The sequence below is a fragment of the Triturus cristatus genome, chromosome 3_2 (assembly GCF_964204655.1).
Source record: "Triturus cristatus chromosome 3_2, aTriCri1.1, whole genome shotgun sequence".
NCBI classification, from domain to species: domain Eukaryota; kingdom Metazoa; phylum Chordata; class Amphibia; order Caudata; family Salamandridae; genus Triturus; species Triturus cristatus.
Genome location: NC_140584.1, coordinates 1,083,128,411 through 1,083,140,495, shown reverse-complemented (window position 1 = coordinate 1,083,140,495; position 12,085 = coordinate 1,083,128,411). Strand labels below are relative to the sequence as shown.

General features: G+C 53.3%; 1 protein-coding gene across 3 annotated transcripts in view; it reads right to left on the bottom strand.

The window, feature by feature from the left end:
- The window catches only part of PSPH (phosphoserine phosphatase), a 334,849-nt gene that overhangs the window by 196,074 nt on the left and 126,690 nt on the right, over positions 1–12,085 (bottom strand). The gene's annotated exons all lie outside the window — the stretch shown is intronic.

The following is a 12,085-nucleotide window of genomic DNA, read 5'->3' as shown; positions in this document are numbered from 1 at the left end:
TCATCAGTTTATATTCTGGGATACAAGTCCTGTCAATTTGTTAGTCTGGGAACTGCTTTACAAGATGAACTGTGTGATTTTTTATACACCGGATGGTGTCACGATTGAAACACAAGATGAACATACAGTGTTTAAAATTAAATCACATGATTCAAAAGTTCAGCTGGTTCCAGTTTTAACTAAAGATGATTTACCTCTAAATTTAAGACATACTGTCAAACAAGAGTCATGGGATTTCTCTGCTAGATAGATAGGATTAATTAAAAGTGCAAAGCCTGTCAAGATAAATGTGAAACCCACTGCAGTTTTACCTAGAATTAAACAGTACACATTCTCAAGAGAGGTACAAGAAGGAATGAGGCCAGTTATTGAAAAATTAATTGAACAAGGAATTCTTCTAGAAGTGTGTGGTAGTCCTTGCAACTCTCCTGTGATGCCCATTAAAATAAAGTGGATCCCAAACTTTTTCATGATTGCAAAGCCTTTAGTAAAGGTGACCGATAGCGCTATCAAAGATCCAGTACCATTTGATGATAAATGTTTAGAGGCTTTGGGTGTTGAGGGAATATTTGGGTAATGCACCCACCTTTTTAATACCGGACTATAACATGGAATTTTCTTTTCTGAACATGAAAGAGGTGGGTGTGCTCATTATGTACTTACACAGAAATATGAAGGAGTCATGAATCCAGTGGCCTGTCAGCTGTGTTGATTCTAGTAGCTGTAAGAATACCTGTTTTTTTAAAAGTGGCTGCAGCTGTTTGCATTACTATTGAGTAAAGGGAGGTAATTGGGATGACACATATAATAAGTGTATTTGTTCCACATTCTGGTTAGATTCTGCTCACATGTACCTGAACTCAGCACATAAACAGTTGTCTGACCAGAAATGAAGAAGTCACACTGGCAGCTGAGAATAACCCAATCGAAAGATGTAATTTCTTAAATCCTGCAACACTGCTTCCTGTTCCAAACAATAATAAAGACAACAACTAGAGTGATGATGACGATGATAATGATGACCCAGAATACAACTGCATTAGTGCCACAGATTTACATACCAAGCAGCGATCAGACATTAAAGAAATTCTTCTTGAAAAGGCTGATCTGATTTTGGTTGTTGATGGTTCGATTTCTGAAATTCTTGAACCATCATACCTTCTGAATATAACTTCAGCACAAGTAGCAGAGTTGGTTGCATTGATAAGAGCTTGTTGTCTTTCAGAAGATTTGAATGTGACCATTTACACGTGCAGCCAATATGGTTTTGGAGTGGACTAGGACTTTGGACAATTCTGGTCACAGAGGTTGTATGACTTCTTTTGGAAATACCATCAACAATAGTTTCTACATACTTAATTTATTAGAAGCAATACAGAGACCAAACAAAATTGCTGTAGCCAAGTGTGTGGCCCATAAGGCTGGAAAAGATATGGTACACATTAAAAATATGCAGACCAGCTGGGCAAATATTGTGCTCTTGAGAATAAAACTGTGATTGGTGGATGTTGGACAGGCCACATGAAGGGCTTGCTCCCTCCCCGCATGACAGGGCCCAACCCCCAGACTCCCAGGTGTTACCCACAAGAGCAACCCGCACCCCGTCTCCCGACGGAACTCCTGCCCCCGGACATCCATGTATCATGGGGCCGAACCACTACCGGCTCCCCCGGCCGGATCAGCCGCCATCTTGGACACTGCACCACGAGGCCGCGTGGCCTCAGCTCGACCCTAACCCTGGGCCTGGCCCGGCCCCGACATCCCGGCACCACCATCCACCCAGGAGGTGAACGGACCACTTGGCAGGTCAATGGGAGAAAGAAGTGTCGATGGCTCTCCCCCGCCAGGTGCCGATCGCCCTCCAGCTCCCCCGGGCGCTGGCTCCACCCCCCTGCTGGGTGTCTGGACTCCCTCATCCCGGACCCCCCGACCTCCAAGTGCGAGGGTCCGGACATCAAAGGGCGCCAGACCTATAACTAGGGCAGCTCCAGAGCGGGAAGGCAGTTGTATCCTGGAGTCGAGAGACACCGAGAGAACTCAGCCTTGACGGACTACCGGCGCTGCCGTAGCCCTGCCTTGTGAACTATCGTCCTGCCTGCTGGCGCTGCCGCGGCCTTCTGCATCCTCCATCCTCGTCGGGACCTGCTGGCGCTGCCGCGGACCGTTTTAACGACCACCTTCATCGGGACCTGCTGGCGCTGCCGCGGACCGTGTAACGACCACCTTCATCGGGACCTGCTGGCGCTGCCGCGGACCGTGTAACGACCACCTTCACCGGGACCTGCTGGCGCTGCCGCGGCCCGTCCAAGCTAGAACACCGAGCTCGAGGATTGTGAGCTATCCACCATACCATCTCAGCTACCAGATTGGTAACCAGACTGTCCCGCTACCCCCTTTCCCAAACCAAGAGACTAGAATCGAGGGGACCCCTGAGTCCAGACCTCCTTGTACCATTCCATCGTACCTTAAGAAATCGCTTATAAAGAACGTTAAATCCTATCCTTGTGTGGTGTATATCTGTGGGGGGGGGAAGTTACTCATCTGTACGATCGCTGGAGACGGCTCTCCCCGGAGACCTCTCCCCTTGTCCTCGGCCGACCCTCCCGGTCCGTCTAACATTGGTGGCCAGCGGCGCGATCCGAATCAACGCGTAATCGTACAGAGAGTAGCTCACCCCACGACAAAACCACGATGTCAACCAAAGAGAGCGGATCCACCGAGAAATTCCAGATGGATAAATTGGAAGAGTATAGCCATCGTGAATTGAAACAATTCTGCATGGAACTAGGCATTGCTACCACCGGCCTGAGTACCAAAGACGATTTTAAGCACGCCATTGAGTCGTGGGCAGAAACCGGGGTCGCCAGACCCCCAGACCAAAACGGTGCAGCATCGGAGAGGAACGCCACGGCTCCCGAGGAGCGAGGAACGGGCCTCTCGCAGGAAGAGAAAAAAACAGACTACATGAGTTAGAAATGGCACGACTCAAAATGGACGGTGAACTAAAATTAGCCGAGCAAAAACTGAACCTAGAACATCTGCGGCTCCGAGAAGAACGGGAAGAAAAACAGAGGCAGAGAGAGCTTGAAGAAAAAAGATTAACATACGAACACGAGCGCAAACTGGCAGAAATAGAACTACGGAAGCAGAACAAAGAACCGGAGGTGCCCGAGCGACCGCGCACCCCGGGAGCGACAGAAAAGAAAGTCCACATCCCCAAGGATGTTGTCCGAGAGTATGTCCGAGAGGACGACATACAACAGTGGTTCAAGGCCTACGAGATCGCCATGACCTCCCACCGGATCGATCGAAGTGACTGGGGAGCCGGCCTATGGGGGAGGTTCGTCAACGAAGGCCGCGATGCCCTGCTGCAGCTCCCAGACCATCAGATGTCATCCTATGACCACATGAAGGCTGCCCTCCTCACCCGATATGGGCTCACACCCGAAATGTACCGCCAGAGGTTTCGGGACTGCACCCGGATCCCGGGTACAACGTGGGTGGAATATGTCAACTATTTCAGCCGAGCCTTCGAGGGTTGGATCAAGGGAAGCCACGTAACGACCTACGAGCAACTTTTTAATCTCATGGTGTGGGAGCACCTATCTAACAACTGCTTCGTCGAGCTCAGGCAGCACCTCCTCGACAGTAAATTGACTGACCCACGGCAACTCGCCGCCGAAGCTGACTGGTGGGAAAGCACCCGAGTGGGCCGGAGAGGGCCACACGAGCAGAACCGGAACAACCAAGGTCAGCACCGTCCCCGAGGAGGAGGAGGAGGCCAGGGGCGAGGGAGAGACACCGTCCCGGCCGCTCCCACTGCCAGCACCCCGCCCCCGGCCAGCCGGGGGAACCCCCCGATGCGCCCGGGGTTCCGAGCCAACGTCACGTGTCACCGATGCCAGCGAGTCGGCCACTACGCCAATGACCCGAACTGTCCACAGAACCAAACTCCAAAACCCCGCCAGGTAGCTGCCGCCGCCCTGGGGGGAGAACAAATCTCCGAAGAACAAGAAGAATACGAGCAGGCACAACAAGAGTGGGAACCGGCCGCCATGGTTCTAGCGTGCCTAGGGGGAAAAGACATGGTCCCGCGGGCCCCCCTACCCGCCAACACCAGAAAATATAGCCAGTGGGTGAACATTAATGGGCGCCGGGCCGAAGCCCTACGTGACACAGGGGCCAGTGTGACGGCCGTCCGCTGTCACCTGGTAAAACCAGAGCAGATCCTGCCGAACATTCTCTGCCCCGTCCGCTCAGCCGACAATTCCGAGAGTCTATGTCGGATGGCCTGCATCCCCTTCGAATGGGGAGGGGTCTCCGGCATGTTGAAGGTGACGGTCCGGGATGATGCCCCCGTGGACTGTCTCCTGGGGAATGATCTTGAGAGTTCCCCGTGGGCCGCCGTCGAAAGAAGAGAGCACCTGGGGATGCTGGGCCTCCCGGACTGGGCGTGCGTAACCACCCGGTCCATGGCCGCCCGTGCCATCCCCCGACCAGAAGAACCAGAATGGCCTGCACCTCCTCCCCCGATCGCTCCAGTAGAGGACACCGACTATACCGACCCCCCAGAGCAAACCCCCGAAGGGGTCGCCCAGCCCCAGGACCTTCCCGGCCTGGCTCAGTGGCGTCAAGAAGGGGGGCCCACCCAGGAACAGTTCCGCCAGGAGCAGAAGACCTGTCCCTCCCTCGAGGGACTCCGCCAGCAAGCCATCGCCCAGAGCGCAGGGGACTCCACCGGAGCCCATTGGGTCTATTGGGATAACGACCTGTTATACAGTGAACAGAGAATCGCGGAATTAGGGGCCAGTCGAGTGCTGGTGGTGCCCCTCCGTTTCAGAGACTTCCTGCTAAATTTGGCCCACGATGTCCCTCTGGCTGGACACCTGGGCCAGGACAAAACCTACAGTCGCCTGGTGACCCACTTTTTCTGGCCGAGGATGCGAAACGACGTCCTCAACCACTGCCGGTCCTGCCCCACGTGCCAGGCCAGCGGGAAGAGCGGCCGCAAGCTCAAAGCCCCTCTGCAACCCTTCCCAGTTGTCACCACCCCGTTCGAGAGGGTGGGAATAGACATTGTGGGGCCCCTGGACCCCCGCACAGCACAAGGACATCGGTTCATCCTGGTACTGTTGGACCACGCTACCCGCTACCCCGAGGCTGTGCCCCTGCGAACTGTAACAGCTCCGGTGGTCGGCCGGGCCTTAATGGGGATCTTCTCCCGGGTGGGCTTCCCCCGAGAAGTCGTCAGCGACCGAGGCACAAACTTTATTTCGAAATATATGAAGTCCCTCTGGCAACAGTGCGGGGTCACCTACCGATTCACGACCCCCTATCATCCTCAAGGAAACGGACTAGTTGAGCGATTCAACCGCACGCTCAAGGGAATGATTGGGGGATTGGAAGAGCCCCTCCGTCGCCAGTGGGATGTACTACTTCCGTGCCTCCTCTTCGCCTATCGAGAAGTTCCCCAGAAGTCCCTCGGTTTTAGCCCTTTCGAACTCTTGTACGGGCACCCTGTGCGAGGGCCCCTCAGCCTAGTCAAAGAAGGTTGGGAGATGGCCCCCCTAAAGACCCCTCCAGACGTCTTCAAGTACCTCCTGGCACTACGCAATCAGACGCGGCGATTCAGGGAAATGGCAAAAGCGAATCTTGAGGCCAGTCAGGAGGACATGAAAAAATGGTACGATCAAAATGCCTCCTCCGTCGAATTCGAACCTGGTCAACAAGTGTGGGTGATGTCCCCCACCGAACCATGTGCCTTGCAGGACAAGTGGACGGGGCCCTTCAAAGTGGTCGAACGCAAGAGCCCCGTCACCTATCTCATCGATATGGAGTCTCCCCGGAACCCCCTCCGGGTCCTCCACACCAACAGACTCAAACCCCACTTTGTGCGCTCGGAACTCAGCCTCCTGATGGCTACAGACAGTGGGGCGGAAGAAGACTCCGAGCCTCTCCCTGATCTCCTGAAGACTCAGGAGAAAGATGGTTCCGTGGACGCGGTCCGGCTCTCCGAGGCCCTCACCCAAGAGCAGCGCCAAGGCTGCCGGGACCTCCTGCTGCAGTTTGCTACTCTGTTTTCCCTCACCCCAGGGGTCACCCCCTGGTGCTTGCACGACGTGGACACTGGGGACAGTCCCCCTATCAGACACCGGGCATACCGCGTACCAGATCGAGTGCGGGCCTGCATCCAAGAGGAAGTGTCCAAGATGCTCACGCTCGGGGTCATCGAGCCCTCAGACAGCCCCTGGGCCAGCCCGGTCGTGCTGGTCCCCAAAGCTGCTGCCCCCGGCACCACTCCTGAACTCCGATTCTGCGTCGACTATCGGGGCTTGAATGCGGTCACCAGGACCGACGCTCATCCCATCCCCCGAGCGGATGAATTGATCGACCGCATGGGGGCTGCCCGCTACCTCAGCATCTTCGACCTGACAGCGGGCTACTGGCAGATCGGTCTCACACCCCGAGCCCAAGAACGGTCCGCCTTTTCTACCCCCGATGGCCACTACCACTTCAAGGTCATGCCCTTCGGCATGAAGAATGCCCCAGCTACTTTTCAGCGACTAGTGAACCAGGTCTTGGCAGGGCTCGAAGAGTTCAGCGCCGCCTACCTGGACGATATCGCTGTGTACAGCCGCCACTGGTCCGACCACCTCCACCACCTCCGAGAGGTCCTGCAAGCCCTCCAGCGGGCCGGCCTCACAATCAAGGCCGGCAAGTGCCAAATTGGTCAGGGGTCCGTGACCTACCTCGGACACCAGGTGGGAAGCGGTCTGGTGGCCCCTCTGCAACTCAAAATCGCGGCCATCCAGTCCTGGCAACCCCCAGTCACGCAGACCGAGGTCCGAGCCTTCTTGGGACTCACCGGCTACTACCGGCGGTTCGTGAGGGACTATGGCAGCATTGTGGGGCCCCTCACGGGTCTCACGTCCAAAAACCACCCGAAGAAGATTAACTGGACCCCCGACTGTCAAGCGGCCTTCGAGAAGCTGAAAGCCGCCCTGTGCACTGCCCCTGTGCTCCAGGCCCCCGATTACAGTCGGGAATTCATTGTGCAAACGGACGCCTCCGACCACGGCATCGGGGCGGTTCTCTCCCAGCTGAACCCCGAGGGTCTTGACCAGCCGGTGGCCTTCATCAGCAGACGCCTCCTGGCCCGAGAACAGCGCTGGAGCACAATCGAGAGGGAGGCCTTCGCAGTGGTGTGGGCCCTCAAAAAGCTCCGGCCCTATCTCTTCGGTACCCACTTCCGGGTGCACACCGATCATCGACCCCTGCAGTGGCTAATGCAGATGCGGGGGGAAAACCCAAAACTATTGCGCTGGTCCATCTCCCTGCAGGGGATGGACTTCACTGTGGAACATCGACCGGGCCAAGACCACGCCAACGCAGATGGCCTGTCACGCTTTTTCCGCCTCGACGAGGAGAGTCCCCAAGAGGATGGGTGACTCTCCCCGCCTTCAGCTGGGGGGGACGCATGTTGGACAGGCCACATGAAGGGCTTGCTCCCTCCCCGCATGACAGGGCCCAAGCCCCGGACTCCCAGGTGTTACCCACAAGAGCAACCCGCACCCCGTCTCCCGACGGAACTCCTGCCCCCGGACATCCATGTATCATGGGGCCGAACCACTACCGGCTCCCCCGGCCGGATCAGCCGCCATCTTGGACACTGCACCACGAGGCCGCGTGGCCTCAGCTCGACCCTAACCCTGGGCCTGGCCCGGCCCCGACATCCCGGCACCACCATCCACCCAGGAGGTGAACGGACCACTTGGCAGGTCAATGGGAGAAAGAAGTGTCGATGGCTCTCCCCCGCCAGGTGCCGATCGCCCTCCAGCTCCCCCGGGCGCTGGCTCCACCCCCCTGCTGGGTGTCTGGACTCCCTCATCCCGGACCCCCCGACCTCCAAGTGCGAGGGTCCGGACATCAAAGGGCGCCAGACCTATAACTAGGGCAGCTCCAGAGCAGGAAGGCAGTTGTATCCTGGAGTCGAGAGACACCGAGAGAACTCAGCCTTGACGGACTACCGGCGCTGCCGTAGCCCTGCCTTGTGAACTATCGTCCTGCCTGCTGGCGCTGCCGCGGCCTTCTGCATCCTCCATCCTCGTCGGGACCTGCTGGCGCTGGCGCTGCCGCGGACCGTGTAACGACCACCTTCATCGGGACCTGCTGGCGCTGCCGTGGACCGTGTAACGACCACCTTCACCGGGACCTGCTGGCGCTGCCGCGGCCCGTCCAAGCTAGAACACCGAGCTCGAGGATTGTGAGCTATCCACCATACCATCTCAGCTACCAGATTGGTAACCAGACTGTCCCGCTACCCCCTTTCCCAAACCAAGAGACTAGAATCGAGGGGACCCCTGAGTCCAGACCTCCTTGTACCATTCCATCGTACCTTAAGAAATCGCTTATAAAGAACGTTAAATCCTATCCTTGTGTGGTGTATATCTGTGGGGGGGGGAAGTTACTCATCTGTACGATCGCTGGAGACGGCTCTCCCCGGAGACCTCTCCCCTTGTCCTCGGCCGACCCTCCCGGTCCGTCTAACAGTGGAGCAGAACAAAATGAATCAAATGAAAATTCTGTGGTAAATACAGAAACTGTGATGTGTTCCTATTGAATCCAATTTTGACTTCTTTGAGTGAATTGAGGGCCTCCACGATGAAGCCTCAGAGAATGAGAAAAGAAAATGGGAATTGTTGGTATAGAAGAAAATGTATCAGGATATTTACATCACTCCTGAATATTAATATATACTGCCTGAAACCATGTTGAATTGTATGGCTAGGAACTTGCAAAATCCGTCACATTCAAGGAGGGATGCCATGATACGTAGATTAACCTGTTCGATGCGTTCGTCGGCCAAAGGCCGTCATGAGCACTACCTCTGTAGTGCTGCGCACGTCCGTCGGCCGACGCGGCCGCGCACGGAAACGCCCGCACAGCGGCGGATTTTATGCCGCGGTTAATGTCTGAACTGGGGTGGTGGAGTGAGCTAAAAAATGATAATGGATTAAACCAAGATCAGTTGACTGGGGCGAGTGTTTACTTTGCTCAAATGCTCCGTCCATCATCCCCTTTGGTATCGCTTTGTTCGCCCTAAGTTGGCAGGGTATGCCCAGACGTGGGTCCCTTGCTCATTTTGCCACTGGATTCAAGATAGCCTGGCTGATGAGGGTTATGAACCCGAAACCGGTCCCAGGATGCTTGTTTCTGTTCCAGGCAAGACATGGCTTGGCAGTTCGGGCTGGACTGTTCCCATGAGGCACAGGGTCAGACTGATTTGCATATGGCCAGGTCTGAACTGGGGTGGTGGACTGAGCTAAAAAATGATGGATTAAACCCAGATCAGTTGACTGGAGGTGAGTGTTTGATTTGCTCAAACTCTCCATCCATCATCCCCTTTGGTATCGCTTTGTCATCTAATTGTGAGCATACTGTTGTAGGTTCATTTTGGGGTGTATACAATTGCAGGGTTTCCTGCACCCACACCAGCAGCACCACATGTCCGTGAATAAAAGATGGAGTCAGGTGGATCAATTGCCACTGCTCTGGGACATATGTGGGGCTTAATCGGTTGGACCATACATGTCCAAGAACATCCCCTACTACTCAACCAACCCTGTGGGCTCTACCAACGGTGCAAGGACACTTCCCCTGCGGTTCTTGCTCTGTGTGTTCACTCATCTCGGCCTCCAAACAGATTGACCTTGGTCTGGCTAGACCTTGGCATTAGACGGGACACACAAATTGTAACACAAAAAACTGTATCTACACTATCACGTGCCCTTGCGGTGAAAGATATATGGGAATGACCACCAGACCAGTTAAGATCAGGATTGGGGAGCACAAGAGCACAATACGATGCAGAAAACCAACACCAAATTACTGATCCATTTCTCCACTAAAAACCAAAACCGAGAAAGTCTAAGATGGACTATCATTGAGTCCAAACCCTGATAGACAAACAGCACTTTATTCAGACAGGAACAACGCTGGGTCCATAGATTGAAGACCAACACAGAGGGGCTAAATGATGAAATAAAGTGAGTGGAACTAATGCCTTAGGACCAATGGACAGTCTTAGACCCTTTCCCTGTCATCACTTATACTAAGCACTGTCTTGGCAGGCTCTCTTCCAAAAAACATGAATTAGCAGGTGGTGCGACTCAGTGACTTCTGCAGAAGATCTACACCGCTCGTAGTTTAGAGGCATACTCCTCCTCTCCCTCTCTGTACTTGACTGACCCCACCATAGATGATATCAGGATTGAGACCCCCTTAACATGGTCATCTCCGATATACCTCCTTGGCACGTCACACCAGACATGCCAATCCCTTTGACCGGACTCCTGAGTCTATTTTTATCAGCTGTTGATCTCCTCCATCCCACAGCTGTACTCCCACATCACCCGCATCTAGATGAACAGTATGCCACCCCGACTAGGTCTACCTAGGTTACATCATCATCGTCAGAATGAACTACAACTGGACAAAGAAATATTTCATTAGCTCTATTGTATCCCAGAAGTTTATATATTTATAACACAATGTTTTCACTCTTTCCATTATTATTTTTATCCAGTTTTAACACCTGTTTAATCCAAGGTGTTTTTTCTGATACTCCATAACCAACATTGCGCTTCCGATTCAACTGTCCAAATACTATGTTTAGAAGCACTTTTGCATTTCCTTGACAGTGACCGATCATGCCTGCACCTTTCCAATATGGCTGCATAGAAACGTTCCCCTCCCTGCTACACTAGCAGGGCAGCTGTTACCATTCCACCGTGCTCCACGCCGTTCCGTAATCTTAGTCTCACCCGTCACTTCCGCCCATTCAGAGTCCGGACGCTATAACATGGCACCCAGGACTCCCTAGCTGCTGTGAAATTCCTAGGGCTACTTCATGAACAATCTAGAACATATTTATAGGAATATGGCAGTGACACTAAGAATAGAAAAATACAAAATTATTTAATACAATACAAAATCATTAAAAATATTAAATCACAGAAAAACTATGCAACATTTTAACTGTAATCAATCATCCATGCCCACATACTTCATTCTGAAGATTTTTGTACAGTGTCAGCATACTAAAATAATTGAATGTCTGACCAAAAACACACACGTTGAAAAATTAACACATGAAATCTCATGGATTTATACAATTGTAGGGTGGTTTCCAGGCCTGGTTCTAGCGGGTGGGCCAGGCCCACCCAAACATAAGCCTGGCTGTAGTATACTGCTCAGCCAGGATGTGTTTATATTAGAATGTTGAAGGTTAGAATGTTGGTATGATTTAGTCAGTTGCTGTATGGGCTGAGCAGATACAGACCGCTCCTGGTGGGGCTCATCTATTATACAACTTGATACCTAATAAACCTACATGAAAACTACCAAGACTTGACTACTTATCTTAACATTACATTTGGCGACGATTTGGAAAGGCCCTGCGCTTCAACTCCCAAGGAACCTCAAGATAAAGCTACCTCTACATACAAAAATTTTCAAGCAGCAGCTCAACTCATCTGGCACTACGAGCCCCACCAGTGACCTCCCACGGTCGCCCTCAACTCCAAAGAGCCATTTCCAACTTGCAGATTCTGCTGCTTTCCAGTTCCTTCCCACAGTTCCTGTCCGCATACCAGTTCCGGCCTGCATGCCAGCTCCTGCGACACCGGTCGCCCTGAAATCCAAAGTGCCACTTCCTACCTGCAGATCCTGCTTCTTCCCAGTTTCTACCTACAGTTCCTGCCTGCCAAGTACTCCGACACGAACGTTATTCAATATTGCTTCCAGGCACCTTCCCGGAGTCTACTCTGCCCTGATCCTGTCTTCAAGTATAAGATATCTACGTTTTAGGGACAGTGCTTCCTTGGGAAGTTCAAGAAAAGCTGTGAGCGTTGCCTGCGTCCGTGAGAGTTGCCTGCCTTGGCAGCTGTTTGACATTCCCACTCATCGACCACTCCAAATTGGGTAGTTTAAGATATTGGCGATGAGTTTTTAATTTAATTTACACTCTTTCATGTGTCATCCTTAGTGCGCTCCTCAATGGCAGTTCAACTGCCTTCCTGACATT